Raw genomic sequence first — 18,702 nt, forward strand, 5'->3', positions numbered from 1 at the left:
ATGGCCACGGGCAGGCGCCTTGCAGTAAAGTTCCACAAAACACCTTTTCTTGAAGCTTGGGAGAATTCTGAGAGGGTCTCATCGAAAGACAGGTTTCTGAGAGGGGTTGACAGAATAAAGCCGAGAGGCTGTTTCTTCTGGCCCGAGGTCTTAGGACGAGGGATAAACCATTTAGGACTGGTAATTAGAGAGGGTTGTTAACCTTTGGAATTTTCTAACCCACAGGGACAGTAGCACAGTGGTGAGCACTGTTGCTTCACAACGCCAGGATCCGAGGTTTAATTCCCACTTTGGTCACTGTGTGGGGTCTGCATGGGTTTCTTCCGGGGGCTGCGGTTTCCTCCCAAAAGAAGTGCTCGTTAGGTGAATTGGACAATCTGAATTCTCCCTCTGTGTACCTGAACAGGTGCCCCTGAATGTGGCGATTAGGGGGCAAAATTCTCCGTTATCGGCGGAAAGTCCGCCGATCGGCGCAAAAAACGGCGCAAATCCCACTTGGGTCACGTCATAAAAATGGGACGATAGTCTCCGGCCCGAAATGGGCTAGCAGCGACGTAACGGGATCCGCGCTTGCGCAGTGGTTCACGCCGTGCAGCGTCATACGCGCTGCACGGCGTGACGGCTCATAAGGCCGCGCAGCTCCCCCCCACCCGACCAGAACACCCGACCGCAACACCCGACTGGATGGCTGGCCGTCGCTCAGCCCCGAGGTTCGAGTCACGCGATGTGGAGGCGCTCCTGGACGCGGTGGAGCAGAGGAGGGACGCCCTGTATGCCGGGCACGGCCGCAGAGTTGCCCCACGCCACAGCCGGCGTCTGTGGAGGGAAGTGGCAGAGGCCGTCACCGCTGTGGCCCTGACACCACGGACAGGCACCCAGTGCCACAAGAAGGTGAACGACCTCGTCAGAGCAGGCAGGGTGAGCCTCCCCCATATCCCCCCTCTCCCATATCCCCCCTCCCCCATATCCCCCCTCCCCTATATCCCCCTCCCCCCGTATCACCTGATCACTGCCTGATGTCTAACCATGCATGCTTCATTGTGTATCGCAGGACCAAACGTCCAGGCACCCATCCCCGCAGATGCACACCGCCCGCAGGATGCCCCTCGGAGACCACAGGAGACGGAGAGACCCGCACCCTCCAGCATGCGATGCCCGCAGGATGCCCCTCGGAGACCACGGGAGACGGAGAGACCCGGACCCTCCAGCATGCGACGCCCGCAGGATGCCCCTCGGAGACCACGGGAGATGGAGAGACCCGGACCCTCCAGCATGCGACGCCCGCAGGATGCCCCTCGCACACCACGGGAGACGGAGAGACCTGGAGCAACAGGGAGACGACACCCCCGTCACGTGCGGGAGCGACCACCCAGCGATGAGGGGGGCAGCCACAGGCCCCCGTCACATCCGAGCCAGGACACCACTATCCAGGACACCCCTACCCGGGACACCCCTACCCGGGACACCCCTACCCGGGACAGCACTACCCAGGACACCCCTACCCGGGACAGCACTACCCGGGACAGCACTACCCAGGACACCCCTACCCGGGAAGACGAAATATCGGACAGTGACTCAGAGTGGATGGGTGCAGACGAACCCCCACCCCAAAGTGCCATGGAGTCAGAGTGGGACGAAGAGCACGACACAACGCCACTGCTGTCACCAACACCCTCCACCATCGCAGAAACACTCACCACGGTTGGGCACTTTAGTGATGAGGCGTCTGGTACACTCACTGGTGCGCACAACACAGCCATCCCGGTACAGCAGGTGGAGGTAGGAGCAGCAGAGGGACCGGGCGGTCGGAGGGCAGCCCAGGCCAAGCGAACATCTGCCGCCCAGATGGATCCCGGGTTCCTGCAGTTACCACACCCACACATAGATCCGATGCAACCACCGACACGGAGACGAGCGAATAGGGTGACGGGTGGCTTGCGGCGGCTGCGGTCGCAGGTGGAGGAGTCCACCCGCGTCCAGGAGCTGGGAGTGGTCCCGGTCATGCGTGCCACCCAGGCTGACACCGCACGGGTGGCGTCCGCGGTGGAGGCAATGGGTGCGACGGTGTCAGACATGGGGAACGGTTTGCGAGGCCTGGGGCCTTCCGTGCAGGCGGCGTCTGTGGCCCAGGAAATGGCTGCCCTCTCACAGGAGGCCATGTGCCAGTGCCAGCGCCAGATGGCAGAGGCGCTCAACGCCATTGCCCAGTCTCAGCAGGCCATGGCCCAGTCTCAGCAGGCCATAGCCCAGTCTCTGCAGGCCATGGCCCAGTCTCTGCAGGCCATGGCCCAGTCTCAGCAGGCCATGGCCCAGTCTCAGCAGGCCATCGCTGAGGGCATCGGCGCCAGTGGCCATGTGCGAGCCGGCGTCGCACTGTCACAGACAGGGTTTGACAACCCCCTGGGCTCCATGGCTGCAAACCTGCAGACCCCTGTCGATACCAGCACGGGCCTCCAGGACTGGCAGCGCCAGATGTCGGGGGCGCGTCAGATGGCCAGTCCGTTCGCATCCCCCACCCATGTAGAGGCCTGGGGGCCATCGGGCACCCCGAGGGAGGAGGAGGTGGTGTGGTCCGTCCCGGCTCCCTCTGTAGGGGAGGTCCCGGTACACCGCGACACCTCGGACTCCCCCCCCCCCCCCCCTTCCGTCCCAGGTGCATCGGGTGGGCAACGGGCAGGACAGGCTGGCAGCTTGCCATCCCAGTGCCCGGGCCGCAGCCTGGCCCATCTAGGCCAGGACGCCCCAGGAAACGGCCGCCAAAGGGATCCAGTGTCAGAGGGCAGGAATCCCAGGAGTCCACCTCCAGTTCTGCTGTACCGTCTGGGGAACCACGTAGACGTAGTCAAAGGGCCCGTAAGGCCAAACAATTAGACACTGAGTAAGTTGGCACGGGTGCAGGGCACAGATGAGTTTTAGGGGCTAGGGCACGTGCATGAACTCCTTTGGTTATTAAAGTCAATGTTACACCTACCGAAGCTGCCTTTGTGCTCTGTCCAAAGTGTGCGGGCGTGTCATGTACGTTGAGCGCAAGTGTGTGTGTGACGGGTGGTCTTACCTCAGCCCCAGGTGAGTCTGCCCCCTTCTCCCTGGGCCGCCATCAACATCCCCCGGGCAGAGGACGGGACCGTGCGCTGCAGTGTCACAGCCGCATGCAGGGATGGTCCGGGTGGATGGTGGTACTGTGGCCATGGGTCAGACATAGTCCAACGATGTAGAGCCAGGAGCTCTTCGGAGGCGGGTTGTCATCATCCTCCATGGCCTGCGATAGACACGCGTCCACCCGCAACTGGGTGAGCCCGGCCCGTTGTGCCGCCGGTGGATCGGCAATTGGGGGGGGGGTTGGTGTGCATGCGGGTGGGGTGTGTGGGGTTGGGGAGGGTGCTGGGTGGGTGGATGGGTGGGGGGTGTGGGTGGTCGGCTGTTGCCATGGTGTGCGGTCTGTGGCCATACTACCCGATTCCCACGCCCATCTATTCAGTGAAGCGGGCGGCTATCAGTCTGTCCCGTGCCCGCTGGGCCAGCCGGTAACGGTGGACAGCCACCCGCCTGTGTCTACCCCGTCTGCCCTGACCATTGCCCCCATCCCCCTCATCTGGGGAGGACTGCGCCTCTTCCTGCTGCTCCTCCACTCCGCCCTCCTCTGCCTGCGGCACATCGCCCCTCTGCTGGGCTATGTTGTGCAGGACGCAGCACACCACAATGATGCGGCCGACCCTATCTGACCGATACTGGAGGGCGCCCCCAGAGAGGTCCAGGCACCTGAAACGCATCTTCAGCACGCCAAAGCACCTCTCGATCACTCCCCTTGTCGCTACATGGGCATCATTGTAGCGGTTCTCCGCCTCATTGCGTGGCCTCCGTATAGGCGTCATCAGCCACGATCGCAATGGGTAGCCCCTGTCGCCCAGCAACCAGCCCCTCAGCCGGGGATGGCGTCCCTCGTACATGCCGGGGATGGATGACCGCGCCAACACGAATGAGTCGTGTACACTGCCTGGGTGATGGGCGCAGACGTGCAGGATCATCATGCGGTGGTCGCAGACCACCTGTACGTTCATCGAATAGGTCCCCTTCCTATTAGTGAACACGGCCCTGTTATCTGCAGGTGGCCGCACGGCGACGTGCATCCCATCGATCGCGCCCTGGACCATGGGGAACCCGGCAACGGCAGAGAAGCCCACGGCCCGGGCATCTTGGCTGGCCCGGTCCACGGGGAAGCGGATGTAGCGGTGCGCCATGGCATAAAGGGCATCTGTCACTGCCCGGATGCACCGGTGCACCGATATGCCGGACAGGTCCCCACTCGGTGCCTGGAATGACCCCGTTGCATAAAAGTTCAGGGCCACCGTAATCTTGACGGGCACGGGGAGAGGGTGTCCCCCGCCAGTGCCACGCGGTGACAGGTGTGCCAGCAGGTGGCAGATGTGTGCCACGGTTTCCCGGCTCATCCGGAGTCTCCTCCTGCATTCCCGGTCCGTGAGGTCCTGGTATGACTGCCGGGGCCGGTACACACGGGGCGCCCTCGGGTATATGATGAAGCAGGTATGCGCTATGTGCTTGGACAACTCCCACATTCCCAGGAACTGCCAGGTGCCAGACATGTTTAATGGACCTGATGCACTGGATGGTTGGCCTCGGAGTCATAAGGGTTCTTCCTGTTTATTCCCTTTATATTTAGCCATTCCTATTTTGATCCATGGATGATTAATGGACGTGTCTCTTTAAGGCAAGCAGCCTGTATCTTTTTGAAGCAGAAGAATCCAGAAGCAGGAGAGATCCCTTTGCTTGTCTGTGCTGGTTTGAATAGGAAACCTCAGATTTGCTGGCATCAGTGAAAGAGATGGGCTGGGACTCGGTTTGATTGATTGGCTGGGGACCAATGAATTGACCCAAAAGGCTGTGCTCTGCCTGGTGACGAGTGATGATTGGATCTTATCCCACTGGTATGCTTTTCAGAGTCCCAAAGTTTCAGATTTGATTCTGGTAGAGAAAATATCCAGCTAACTCTCTCCAGAACGCTACTGTGAGTGCCATCTATCTCTCCAGAAAGCCTGTGGGGGTAGTATTCCTGAAACTAGAGGCGTGAATACAAACCTCAAACTGAAAGCAAGGTTTGACAAGAATTAAGGTGCCCCTCCAGGAAAGTTGTGAGTACTGCATTTCTAATCCACAGAGAACCTGAATGAGTGAATCTACATGGGAGACCATTACAGGCTGCAAACCAAAGACTTTAATCTGCAAGTTTACTGTGAAGAAAAGTGTGCTAAAACCATCATCTGAAACAAAGACTCATTTTCCTTTCACTTACGATTTTTATCCCTTTCCATCCCTCTATGTTTGTCAGTCTTGCGTGTGTGCGTAACGTGTTGGGCAAGTTAAAGTGGGAGTTTGGTGTTAGTTAATAGTTAACCAATTATATCTGCTGCTTATTTCATTGTAGTTCTTGTTGTAAATAAATGGTATTGTGTTTACATTTGCAGACCTGGTGACTGTAATTAGTGGGCAGCCAAGGGCCAAAGACTTCGGGTATTTTTGTAAGAATTAATTTTTAAAAAAAATCTTTGTCACAAGTAGGTCACATTAACACTGCAATGAAGTTATTGTGAAAAGCCCCTAGTCGCCACATTCCAGCGCCTGTTCGGGTACACAGAGGGCGAATTCAGAATGTCCAAATTACCTAACAGCATGTCTTTCGAGACTTGTGGGAGGAAAGTGGAGCAGCCGGAGGAAACTCACGGAGACACAGGGAGAATGTCCAGACTCCGCACAGTGACCCAAGCTGGGAATCGAACCTGGGACCCTGGAGCTGCAAAGCAACAGTGCTATCCATTGTGCTACCGTGCTGCCCATATTATTGATTAATTTATTGTGTTGTGACTCCGGGAGGGGACAGATGGGGCTGGAATTGACCGTGCACTTACTCAGGGTGTCATAACAGGGTGACAAGGGTCATTTTGTCTCTTTGAAGTGATGGTTCATGATACCTGTGAGGACCCCTCGAACAAATGGAGAGGGCTATAATGACAGCCACGACACCACCAGGGACATTGTACTAAAGATAAATGAGATTGATTGGCACCCAATTTCTAGGCTGTCTACTGTATTATCATGTTCTGGTGTCATGACGTTGGGACTGCCACCTGACAACCTGAGATCAGTACAGGCCCATTTTCACCTTGTATTATTTAGTCCTTAGTCTTGCTTACAAGTGGAAACATTTCTGGTATGTCTACTTTGTCAAACCCTTTCATAACTGTGAAGGCCTTGATCAGGTCATCCCTTAGCCTTCTCTTTTGTAAGACAACTGTTCTACCTTTCCTATTAGATATCTAAAGATGTGCAGGTTAGGTGGATTGGCCATGCTAAATTGCCCCTTAGTATCCAAAAGGTTAGGTGGGTTATGGGGACAGGGTGGAGGTGTGGACCCAAGTAGGGTGCTCTTTTCAAGGGCCAGTGCAGACACAATGGGCCAAATGGCCTCCTTCTGCACTGTAAATGTTATGATTCTATGGTACAGTCTCTCAGTTCTCCGGTACCTCTATCACCGTTTCATTATACAGAGACTAAAACTGTGAACAGATAAAAAAAAGATTGCCTGCTCTCTGCTACATTCTCGTGTGTCTAATTTTTAATTACATTGGCTCTTAATTCGTATTTGCAGCTGTTGGCGTGCTTTTTACAAAGGTTCCTCTTTTGAGTCCTTCCTTGAATGAGTTCCACTTCTTAGATTTGCTTCTTTATATTCCTCGGTTTCTTCCTGGGCGTACTCTGTCACTCACTTTGTTCTTCCTCCGCCTCCTCAATCCAAACTGTTCCTTTTTTTTCTCCACTCTTAGGCTTTGTTGTTCACAATGCTGGAATTCCCCCTTAGCTGCCAGTGGTGGGGAAAGGCAGAGAACTTGCTTCTAAGCCTCAAGAGAAGACACAAGAATTCTCCTTAGGATATCATGCAGAATTGTACTCGAATCGTACCTTGCAGCAGCAATATAAAAAGGGAACACTTTGAAAAATAGAAATGTTGAACCTTTTGACAAAACAACAGAAAATTCTAGAAATTAGAGCTGAGGAAAGGTGTGCATATGTATCAATAACGTGCCTCTTCTTTCATCAAGTAATTTCCAGAATTTCCTATTTTTAATAACAGCTGTAAAATTGAACTACTATTGTGTATTATTTTCGATCTACCTTTGGATAATAGGGAGTAACTTTGCAGAACCTTTTCTCAGGGGATAGTGTCTTGGACAGAATCTATAACAGGGTGGATTGGGCTAAGTAGAAAGAACATGTGATAATGTGACATGTCTTAATGATGATACTGGATAGAAGAGAGAACATATGGTCATGCCTAGAACAGAAGAGGATCATCGTACTCAAATTACTGATAAGACTTTGAGAGAATATCCAAAATAGGAATTTTCATTATAGATCCTGAAAATTTTAAAACCTTAGCTCAACTATTTCAGGTAAAATTAAAGCAAGAGTTAGGTCAACAGAGGAACACTGAAGATAGGGGTACACTTTATTCTTATCACCAAAAACAATAACTTTTATAGCACTTTATAACTTAATGTAACACCCCGGCACAATTCAACGGAAGAAAATGTATGTCTGGTTTTGGGAGTGTTTGGCGGGGTATTTCTTGGTGGCTGCAGTGGCGAGAAACACCCCACTAGTCAATGGTACTTTTCCGGACTTTTTTGACTTTGGGGATTTTCTTTCTGCCAAGGCCGCAATTGCTTCACAGCGCCATGGGGACCCGGGTTCAATTCCAGGCTTGGGTCACTCGCTGTGCGGAATCTGCACATTCTCCCCGTGTCTGCGTGGGTTCCCTCCGGGTGCTCCAATTTCCTCCCACAAAAGTCCCGAAAGACGTGCTTGTTAGGTGAATTGGATATCCTGAATTCTCTCAGTGTACCTGAACAGGCGACGGAGTGTAGCGACTAGGGGATTTTCACAATAACTTAATTGCAGCCTACTTGTGACACTAGTAAAGATTAGTATTATTATGATTCGAGTCATTTCCTGCCGGTGAGCCCAGCAGGGAAGCTCTTCGATGATTGGATGCCATTTTGTCTCTCTGCCCCGATCTTCCTCTTTCAGCCCCCCACCCCCCCCCCACCCCCCAAAAAAAAACCTTGGGGAGGCCTCCGGGAACACTTCACCCCCACCTGGTTAAGTCCCCCAGGGCCAATACCTGGCTGTGCCAACCTGGCACCCAGGCACTGCCCCACCAGTGCCAAGGTACCAGAATACCAGAAGGAGTGCCAAGGTGCATCCTTGCCCTGTCCCTGACCACCGGGGGATCTCTAATAACCTGGGAGACCCCCCTCCACCAAGTGCCATTACGACTGGTCCAAGCTTGTGGGATCCAGTACTAAATGGCACCCTGGCGAGGTCTTCCAGGCCCGGCCGTTAAGTCCCAGGCTCCGGAAGAATCCCGCGAGCGCATACTTAAATGAGTCGAATGACTCATTTAAATATGCAGATCTGGATCTGGCCCAGTAAGCACGAGATTGAGATCACGACATCTTGCGAGATTTTGTTAAATCCCTCAAACCATTTCAAGCGTCGCAAATCCCAAGGGAAGCCTCATGTAAGTTTCAACGGCCTTGCCTCGATACCAAAGTGTGATGCCGAGCCACATAAGGAGTTATTAGGTCACATGCTCCAGAGGACTCGGGAATAGCCAATGTTGTTCCCTTGCTTAAGAAAGGAAGCAGCGATAATCCAGCAAATTATAGGCTGATGAGCCTGACATCAATGTGGGGAAGCTTTTGGAAAAGATACTGAGGGCAGCACGTTTGGAGGAACATGGACTAGTTAGTGACAGGCAGCATGGTTTTATGCGGGGAAGATCATGTCTCACCAACTTGATTGAGTTATTTGAAGAGGTGACAAAGAAAATTGATGAGGGAAGTCTGTGGATGTAGTTTATGTGGACTTTAGTAAGGCGTTTGACAAGGTCCCACATGGCAGACCGGTACAAAAACTAAAATCACATGGGATTCGGGGTGGGCTGGCTAGATGGATACAGAACTGGCTTGGTTATAGAAGACAGAGAGTAACGATGGAATGGAGATCTGTAGCTAGCGGTGTTCTGCAGGCAGTAATGCTAGGATCTCTATTGTTTGTAGTATATATAAATGATCTGGAGGAAAATGTGGGTGGTCTGATTAGTAAGTTTGCGGATGACATAAAGATAGGAAAAGTTACTGATAGTGCCAAGGATTGTCAGAGAATACAACAGGATACAGATAGATTGGAGACTTGGGCACAGATATGGCAGATGAAGTTTAAAGCAGCCAAATGCATTTTGGAGGATCAAATCTAGGTATGAATTTTACTGTAAATGACAGACCCCTTAGGAATATTAGCATACAGAGGGATCTTGGCATGGAGGTCCACAGTTCCCTAAAATTGCCAACACAGGTGGCCAAGGTGATTAAGAAAGCAAATGGCATGCTTGCCTTCATCAGCCGGGGCATTGAGTACAGGAGTTGGGAAATCATGTTGCAGCCGTATAAAACCTTGGTTCGGCCGCATTTGGAATATTGCGTGCTAGTTCTGGTCACCACAATATCAGAAGGACGTGTAAGTTTTGGCGAGCGTGCAAAGAAGGTTAGCCAGGATGTTGCCTGGTCTCAAGGAGTTGGCTTTGAGGAGAGGTTGAATAAAGTAGGATTGTTTTCACTGGAAAGAAGGAGCCTGAGGGAAGACCTGATAGAGGTCTACAAAATTATGAGGCGCAGTGACAGGGTGGATAGTCCGAGGCTTTTTCCAAGGGTGAAAGTGTCAATTACAAAGCGGCACAGGTTGAAGGTGAGACGGGGAAAGTTTAAGGGAGAGGTGCGGGGTAAGTTTTTCACGCAGAGTGGTGGGTGCCTGGAACATGCTGCCAGAGGATGTGGCGGAAGCAGGCACATCAGCAACATTTAAGAGGCGTCTGGATATGCACATGAGTAGGGAGGAAATAGAGGGATACAGACTGAGTAAGGGCAAAGTTTTTTTTTATAGCTAGAGCATCATGATCGGCAGACTTGGAGGACTGAAGGGCTTGTTCCTTTGCTGAAAGCTTGGTCAATGAGGTAGGTTTTAAGGAGTGTCTTAAAGGAGGAAAGTGAGGTAAATTCTGACAAACCATGTAGGAGGAAAGGCACACATAGTCACAAACCTCCCAAAGCTGCTACTCCACCCTGAATGTGGTGGCAGGAGACTCCAAGGACAATGGAAATGCTTTAAGGATGTCCTCAAAGCATACCTGAAGAGGTCAAACACGCCTCCAACCCATGAGTATCCGTGGCTGTTGATGGATCAAAATGGAGAAGATTCATTTGGGAAGGTACCAAACCCACATTGATAGTCTTCCTCAGGAGGCAAAGTCAAGGCACCAGAGAGAGAGCCTTGCACTTATTTATCAACTTTCATAGCTTCAGGATATCCAAAGACAATTAAGCACGTTTGCATATGAACATATGAAATAGGAGCAGAAGTAGGACATTTAGCCCCTTGAGCCTGCTCCGCCATTCAATAAGATCATGGCAGATGTTTGTGTTGAGTTCACATTTCCACCTACCCTGATATTCTTTGATTCCCTCGTCCAACAACAATCTATCTACCTCTGCTTTAAAAATATTCAGCAACCCAGTTTCCATTGTCTTCTGAGGCAGAATTTCAAAATTGCAAAGCAATCGGAGAGAAAAAATACTTCCCATCTCTTACCTATAAGGGTGATCCCTAGTTTTAAAACAGTGCCCCCTAGTTCTGGACTCATTATTGTAGGGTATGCAGCAGCTATCTTCTGCACAAAGTGTGATAATGACTAGATAAATGGTTAAAGGTTGGATGAGAAATAAATATTGGGCCTCGGACACTGGGGAGAACACCTTGCCCCCATTCAAATAATATAATAGGATCTTTTGCATCCATCGGAGGGCAAATGTGGTATCAACTAATGCCTCATCCAAAAGATGGTACCTTCAACAGAACAGCACTTCTTCATTGGAATGTCAGGCTAGATTTTGTGCTCAAGTCCCTGAAGTGTAACTTACATTCACAAACATCTAACTCAGAGGCAAAAGTGCTACCACTGACGCACAGTTGATGTTTACCTCCAGGTATTAAATTTGGTCCTATCTAATCTGTATAATTTAGCACATGTTGTGGACCACATTTATATTGCAGGTATTTATCTAAGTGCATTGAATCCAAATACATTATTTTATCTGAGAAACTATTCTACATATCCATTGCTGTTACTCTATGAAGGTAAAACAAAATCTACCTCTAAGGTCTCAAACATACTACATGCTTGCTTTATTCATGCTTACTTGTCCACGTACTGGAATCTATTGCAACACCAGTAACCAAACACAATGAATGAATTCATTCCACATTCAGACACATGACCGTCAAGGATATTTTCACCTTAAAGGTGCAAGGCAGTTCCTTCTTAGCAGTAGTGTAACTGTATTCAAGACCCAACATGCCTTTATAGATGGATTCTTGCCTATTTAATCATCCATGCAGGTTTCAACAGAACAAAATTAGCAGTCTGTACAACTTGCCTGGAGAGAAATTTTCAACAAAAAGGAAGTTTGCTCCCTCCAATATTACAGAAAGGTTAAGGAATTTAGGGGTAGAAATTGGTCTTGGGCGGTGGTGCAAAAAGCACAGGAATGGATCAGCGGCCATTATGCACAGTGCCTGATACTTTGTAAAAAAAATATATTTTACTGAAGCTTTTATATTTAACTAAATTTGAGTACCCAATTATTTATTTTCCAATTAAGGGGCAATTCAGCGTGGCCAATCCACGTAACCTGCGTATCTTTGGGTTGCGAGGGTGAAACCCACGCAGACATGAGGAGAATGTGCAAACTCCACATGGACAGTGACCAGGGCCGGGATTCGAACCCGGGTCCTCAGCGCCGTAGTCCCAGTGCTAACCACTGCGTCACGTGCCACCCAGTATTTAACAAACATGATCTGAACTACAACACAACTATGAAAATTGTTCAAATATGGTAAAATTGTCATGTTAACACAAGAAATCAGATATAGAAAAACACTTAACAAAGGCTACAACAAAATCCACCCCGTATCCCCCCTAACCCCACCAATAAACCCTACCTCCCTTACAGCTGTTGGTAATTAACTCTTGAAAGTGAGAGATAAATGGCTGCCACCTGAGATAGAATCCCTCTACCGATCCCCTGACGGTGTACTTGACCATTTCCAGGTATAAAAAGTTCATCAGGTCACCCAACCAGACTGAGGCACTAGGTGGAGCGGACATTCTCCATCCCAGCTGAACTCGCCTTCGGGCTATCAGTGAGGCAAAGGCGAGCGCATCCGCTTTCACCCCGTCCGCAGCCACGGCAAGTCCGACACCCCAAAAACGGCCAACAACGGATAAAGCTCCAGGTCAATGTTAAGAACCGCTGACACGGTGTTAAAGAAGGAGACCCAAAAGCTCACCATCTTTGGACAAGACCAGAACATGTGGATATGGTTGGAGGGCCTACGAAAACACCGCTCGCACCTATCCTCCACTCCATCAAAGAACCTGCACATCCTGATTTTGGTTCGATGAGCTCTATGAGCCACCTTGCATTGGATGAGGCTGAGCCGTGTGCAGGATGAGGTGGAATTTACCCCACAAAAGGGCCTCATTCCCCACATCCTCATCGAAGGGGCATCATAATCACATTCAGCAGCCTTCTTAGGTTGGCCACCAGCTGCCTGCCCTTGACGAACCCGGTTTGATCTTCCATAATGACCTCTGGCACACAGTCCTCAATGTTAACAATTCTATTATTGTTTTATCTTGTGACTACCATTATAGTAGAAAGCAAACTAGAAGTCCTTGGTCTTTCTTGGGCTAGCATTTTCTATGTAATGTCCTGGACAAAGGGCCTTTACACCTCACCAATTTTTGTCAACTTAAAAGATCCAGCATCAAACTTAAATAATAACTTTTGCTAAGTCTTTACTTTGGAACCTATCTTTCACTAGGAAAAACTTTGAAACATAGATAATAGCAGAAGTAGACCATTTTGCCCTTTGAGTCTGCTCCGCAATTTGATATTGGCTGATTCTTTATCTCAACAACATACTCCAGTGCTCTCTCCATAGCACTTGACAACTTTATAGAGTCCAGAAATTTATCTATTTCATTCTTAATTATAGATTTGGTCTCGACAGCCTTCCGTGATAAAGAATTCCATCGGCTCACCACCCTCAGTGATAAAATGTTTCCTCGCCTTTACCCTAAATGGCCTACACTGTATTCTGAGATTGTGACCCCTTTTTCTATAATAATAATAAATCTTTATTGTCACAAGTAGGCTTACATTAACACTGCAATGAAGTTACTGTGAAAAGCCCCTAGTCACCACATTCCGGAGCCTGTTCGGGTACACGGGAGAGAAAATTCAGGATGTCCAAATTACCTAACAGCATGTCTTTCGGCACCCCAGACATGGGGAGAACATGCAGACTCCGCACAGACCGTGACCAAAACTGGGAATCGAACCTGGGTCTCTGGCGCTGTAAAGCAACAGGGCTAATCACTCCATTTGTAGCAGACCTGACCCAGTATTCTCTGGGGCCTCCGCGATTCTCCTCCTCCACTCAGGTAAATTCCAGATGGCAAGGTTCACTTGTGCTTTTAAAAATCAAGAGAGAGTCCAGTCTAGGATTTCACACTTACCCCTTGAGGAATTCTTGGTCTCGACTGCTGTGCAAACTGCTCACAAGTGCTTTAACTCTCAATTTCCAGACTGTATTGAAATGACATCAAACATTTCATCTACCTCTCAGTTTGCTGTTCCACTTTAAATCTAGTAAATGTGATTGTCTCTTTAAGGGCGGTATAGGGGCACAGTGGTTAGCACTTCTGCCTCACAGCACCAGGGACCAGGTTTGTTTCCGAATTCAGCCTCTGATCTTCGAGTAAGCGTTCTCAAAGGACGCACGACAACGCAGAATGGCCCAGCAGAAACTGATAGCCAAGTTCCACACGCATGTGTACAGCTTCAACTGGGATCTTGGATTCATGTCTCACTACATTTAACCCCCTACCATCTGGCCTGGGCTTGCAAAGTCCTACCAAGTGTCCTGGCTTGAGATAATGCACACCTCTTTAACCTGTGATTATCTCTCTCTCTTGTCGCACCGTCTGGACCTGTAAAGTCTTAATTACCTGCAAAGACTCGCGTTCACAGTATCATCTTGCATCATTATTTGTCTTTATATGCTGTGTTTGTGTAACCTCCCTCTTAACTCACCTGATGAAGGAGATATACTCCGAAAGCTAGTGATTCCAAATAAACCTGTTGGACTTTAACCTGGTGTTGTAAGACTTCTTACTGTGTCCACCCCAGTCCAACGTCGGCATCTCCACATCTTTGATAAAAATCGGTTGTGAAATCATCTAGCTCTGTCTATAGCATACAGCATCTGCTGTTTAGCATTAGTTCTGTGTTGTAGCTTTCACCAGAATGTCAATCTCATTTTTAGATATGCTGGAAACTGCTCTTGGCAACTCATCTGAACTCAATGGTACAATGGTTAGCAGTGCTGCCTCACAGCACCAGGGACCCGGGTTTGACCCCAGCCTTGGGTGACTGTCTGTGTGGAATTTGCATGTTCTCATGTCTGTGTGGGTTTCCTCAGTGTGCTCCGGTTTCCTCCCACAGCCCAAAGATGTGCAGATTAGGTGGATTGGCCATGCTAAAATTGCCTAGTGCCCAAAGATGTGCAGGTTAGGTGGGGTGATGGGAGTAGGGCAGGGGAGTGGGCCTGGGCAGGGCGCTCTTTCGGAGGGTTGGTGTAGACTCAGTGGCCCAAATGGCCTCCTTCTACACTGTTGAATTCTACGAGAAGACCACATATTGTACTTATCTCTACTACTGCTGCTTGCAGACGGACTTCAAGTCATGGGACGAATACATTTTATCCTGTCAAGGTAGTAATGTTGGACAGTAATTTAAGATATGCTCCCTTCAAGGTGAATGTACATCATATCACAGCATCCCCTTTTTTTGAAAAAAAGGTTTACCTTTAAAGAATCAAACAATTTACATGAAAGCAAAAGAAAATAACAAACATCGCATGGACTTTAATACAGAGCAATACATTTACAGGTCTCTGAAATATATCAGCGGTCTGTTTATCTCTCCAACTTTAATTATGGTGAGCTTTTCCAGAGGCTGCTGTGCATTTTCATAATGTTAGTTGGGGTGCTCTGTTTTTGTTGAATCTTAGACCATGTTGTTTACAATATTACTTGGCGTTTCTGGTTATGATATTGTTCTGATTTGACATCCATTTGATTGCACGGTCATGGTCGTACATGATACAACCTAGGTACTGGGCATTTCTGCAGTTCAGGTGCAATCATTTGGGTGTTGTACTTGAGCTTTCTGTCCAAAGGTTAGGTCGGGTAATTTATTATCCACATGCTGGTCATGGGCTTCTTTCATCTTCTTGTTTTCTGAACAATGCATCATAGTAATTGCAATGCATCAGTAATTCCACATTGATTCCACAGTGCGATGAAGTGTGCAAGTTCAGAATGGGTAGACACAATATAAAATACCAGAGTGACTTTTTGTAATGACACTCCAGTGTAATGGATCCCAGGAATCTCGGAGTCATTGTACGTGGTGAGTTTGGTATTGGTTGGTTGCCACCTTTATGGGTACATACATTGCAGTGTGCAAAGTGAAAGTATTTTTACACTTGCACCAGTATCCAGTTTTTCATATGAATTTTGCGGACCCTGCAATTATGGACATATAATCTGGATGATGGTAAAGACTTCTGTTGGTACTAATGTGCCAACACAGTCTTTGATATTCACTGTGTTGAATATCTGCTCACTTTGTGTGTCGTTGATCTGGTTATCCTCATCACCTGACTGTGTAGCTTGGCTAACATTTTATGGATCTTGTCTTGATACTGTTTAGAATATGCTCTTGGTTGTTTAGAATGCTGTACCTGTCTGGCCTCTGGTTGTGGCTTCTTGTGATTTTGAACCACATGTCTTGCAGACAGAATTAAAAGCCAGGTCATTTCTGGGTGCATGTATGAGGCGGAAATGCCTGCATTTCTTACCAGGCTTGCCTGCATTGGCTATTCTAATGATGGTGGACGAATTATACATAGTCTGTAGACTCTGCTTATCCATTAGCATGCGTCGTACTTGCATCCGCTTTGTTATAGTTTCCATGGTGCAATCTTTAGGTTTGTCCAAGATGTCTGTTCGAAATGGTCTCATTGGAGATATGCTATCACATGCTTAATTATTCTGTTGGCTAGTTCTACTTATAAATTGATCAATGTTCTCGGTCAGTTGTTGCCTTAAGAACATGGATTCTAGACACTGCATTCTGAAGTTAGGCTTCATTCTTAACTGATCTTCGACTGTATTTTTCAGGATTTTTAAGTTGGCCATAAGATAGACCTGATGTGTTCAGTGGAAGCCTTCACTGCAGATAGCAACATTAATGGCCAGAAATATCAAAGTCCAGGAAACATAGCTCATTGCATTGTCAGAACAAAGTAAATTCATATGGGTGATCTGTTATCTTTCAATTAAGTGTTGGATATTTTGTGGTTATCTTTTAGCATTTTGCAGGATTTTAAATGCTATCTCTTTCCTCCAGCTATTTTAGAGTTAATTTAGCTCATTGTTCTAGTACCTTTAGTGGCCACTGCCATAGCTAGTCATGGGTTACTTTTTGACTACAATGGTGGTGCTTTGAAATGAAATGAAAATTGCTTATTGTCACAAGTAGACTTCAAATGAAGTTACTGTGAAAAGCCCCTAGTCGCCACATTCCAGCGCCTGTTCTGGAAGGCTGGTACGGGAATTGAACCGTGCTGCTGGCCTGCCTTGGGCTCTTTTTGATGTTCCCCAGGTTTACGTAAGCTGCAAAGCTGTGATTTAGGCAGCAAAATGGCTGAAGGGCTTCAAAAGTGAAAGGAAACACATTTTTTAAAAAACAGGCTTCTTTTAGCTGTTAGAAACTGATTCTTCCTTCCAGCGCAATCTGCAGTATTCGGTTTTCCCAGACTTCCTGTAGGGATAGTGAGCAGTAATGAACGCCCTTGTCTGTCAAGTTCTGCTTAAATCAAGACCTGCTTGCTACCTGGACTTAGATACAATCCCAGAACAAAGAGAAACTGCAGAATCACTTACACAGAGTCTGTTTTGATTGTTGCTTCACTTTCACACCAGTCCCTTTCTTCTGCCAGATGTGAGGTTGGGGTTGGTATTCTACTCAACCAACTCTTCGAAACCCTGTCACATTCTTCTGTCACCATGTTACATTCTTCTTCTAAACATACCAATCATACATAAGGATTGGTGCAACAATAATGTGGATCCTTTATTTGATGACAAGACTATACACAGATAGACTTAACTGTGAGTCTTAAGTATTGTAAATCTAATCCCTACTTCTGTTGCTTGCAGACTGACTTCAAGTCCATGGAACTAGTACATCATATCCAGTTGAGGTAGTAATGATAGACAATAGTTTGAGATATGCTTCTTTAAAGGTGCATGCACATATCACAACAGCGATGGTTGACTGAGGGATATGTTAGGCCATGACATTACAGATTGTGGTGAAATACAATTATGATACAGTTGATGGCCGCTCGTGCCTCATGGATGGCCAGTTTGACCAGATCTATTTTGAATCTATCCCATTTTGCACAGCGGTAGTGCCACACAACATGATGGAAAGTGCCCTGTGTGAGAATCGGGACTCCATCCCCACAAAGACTGCACAGTGATCACTCACACCAATACTACCATGGAGACATTCACCATCGCCAGGTAGCTTGGTGTGTGGGCACCTTCGAGTATGTTCTTTACTCGTCTTATGGGAGGAAATAATACTCCAGGGGAGCGATTACTCTTGCTAACATTATTTTACTTGAAGAAAACATGGGGCAGAGGGCCGACGAGGAGCAGGTTGCCTGAATATTCCTTTAGTTAAAAATGGTGCCTGGCCAAGGGAAATCAATGGGTGTCGAAGTGCTTTTTGAAAATTTAACCAACAGTTTAAAGTACCTGGTCTTCCCCAGCACGTCGGCTAGCACCATTTGCTTGAGCGATCACTGTACGAATCAATATAAAACTAATGAATGAATGATCGATCCGCGCGTGTGTCTTGGGTGTAAAACATGCAGTCAGAAAGCTGCACCTCGAAGTGACCCAGCCACCTTGCTCACCTAGCGCCCTCTGCTTACCTGGCGCAGCCAGAGTCTTCGCCTGCAAGGCGCCCCAGGGTCCCGATAGGCTACCTCGGCTCCACGTGACCCCGAAGCGTCAAGTCCATTGGTCAGTTTAAGCATTGGCGCTGGGCCGCGCCCGCGTGTGGGGAAAGCGCGAGGTTTCCCCGGCTAACGGGCGAAAGACAGGCTAACGGCAGAAATAGGCCTCGAAGCGAATTGATGTAAACTGGCTGAATTCTTACACATTTCACAGTCGTAAGTAATTTTTTGACAGAAACGCGTCGTGTTTTAACGTTTACCATCTAAACAACTACACTTTGGGTAAGAGAGGCTGGGAGAAATAAAGAAAGCAACGATTTCTGTTTTACTCGTGATTTGTTATTTTTACGTTAAAAGTTATTTTTATTTGAGTCGGTGGTCCTTATTACGAGGTTTGCTGCAGCCTTTTAA

This window comes from Scyliorhinus torazame, chromosome 13 (assembly GCF_047496885.1).
Source record: "Scyliorhinus torazame isolate Kashiwa2021f chromosome 13, sScyTor2.1, whole genome shotgun sequence".
Taxonomy (NCBI): domain Eukaryota; kingdom Metazoa; phylum Chordata; class Chondrichthyes; order Carcharhiniformes; family Scyliorhinidae; genus Scyliorhinus; species Scyliorhinus torazame.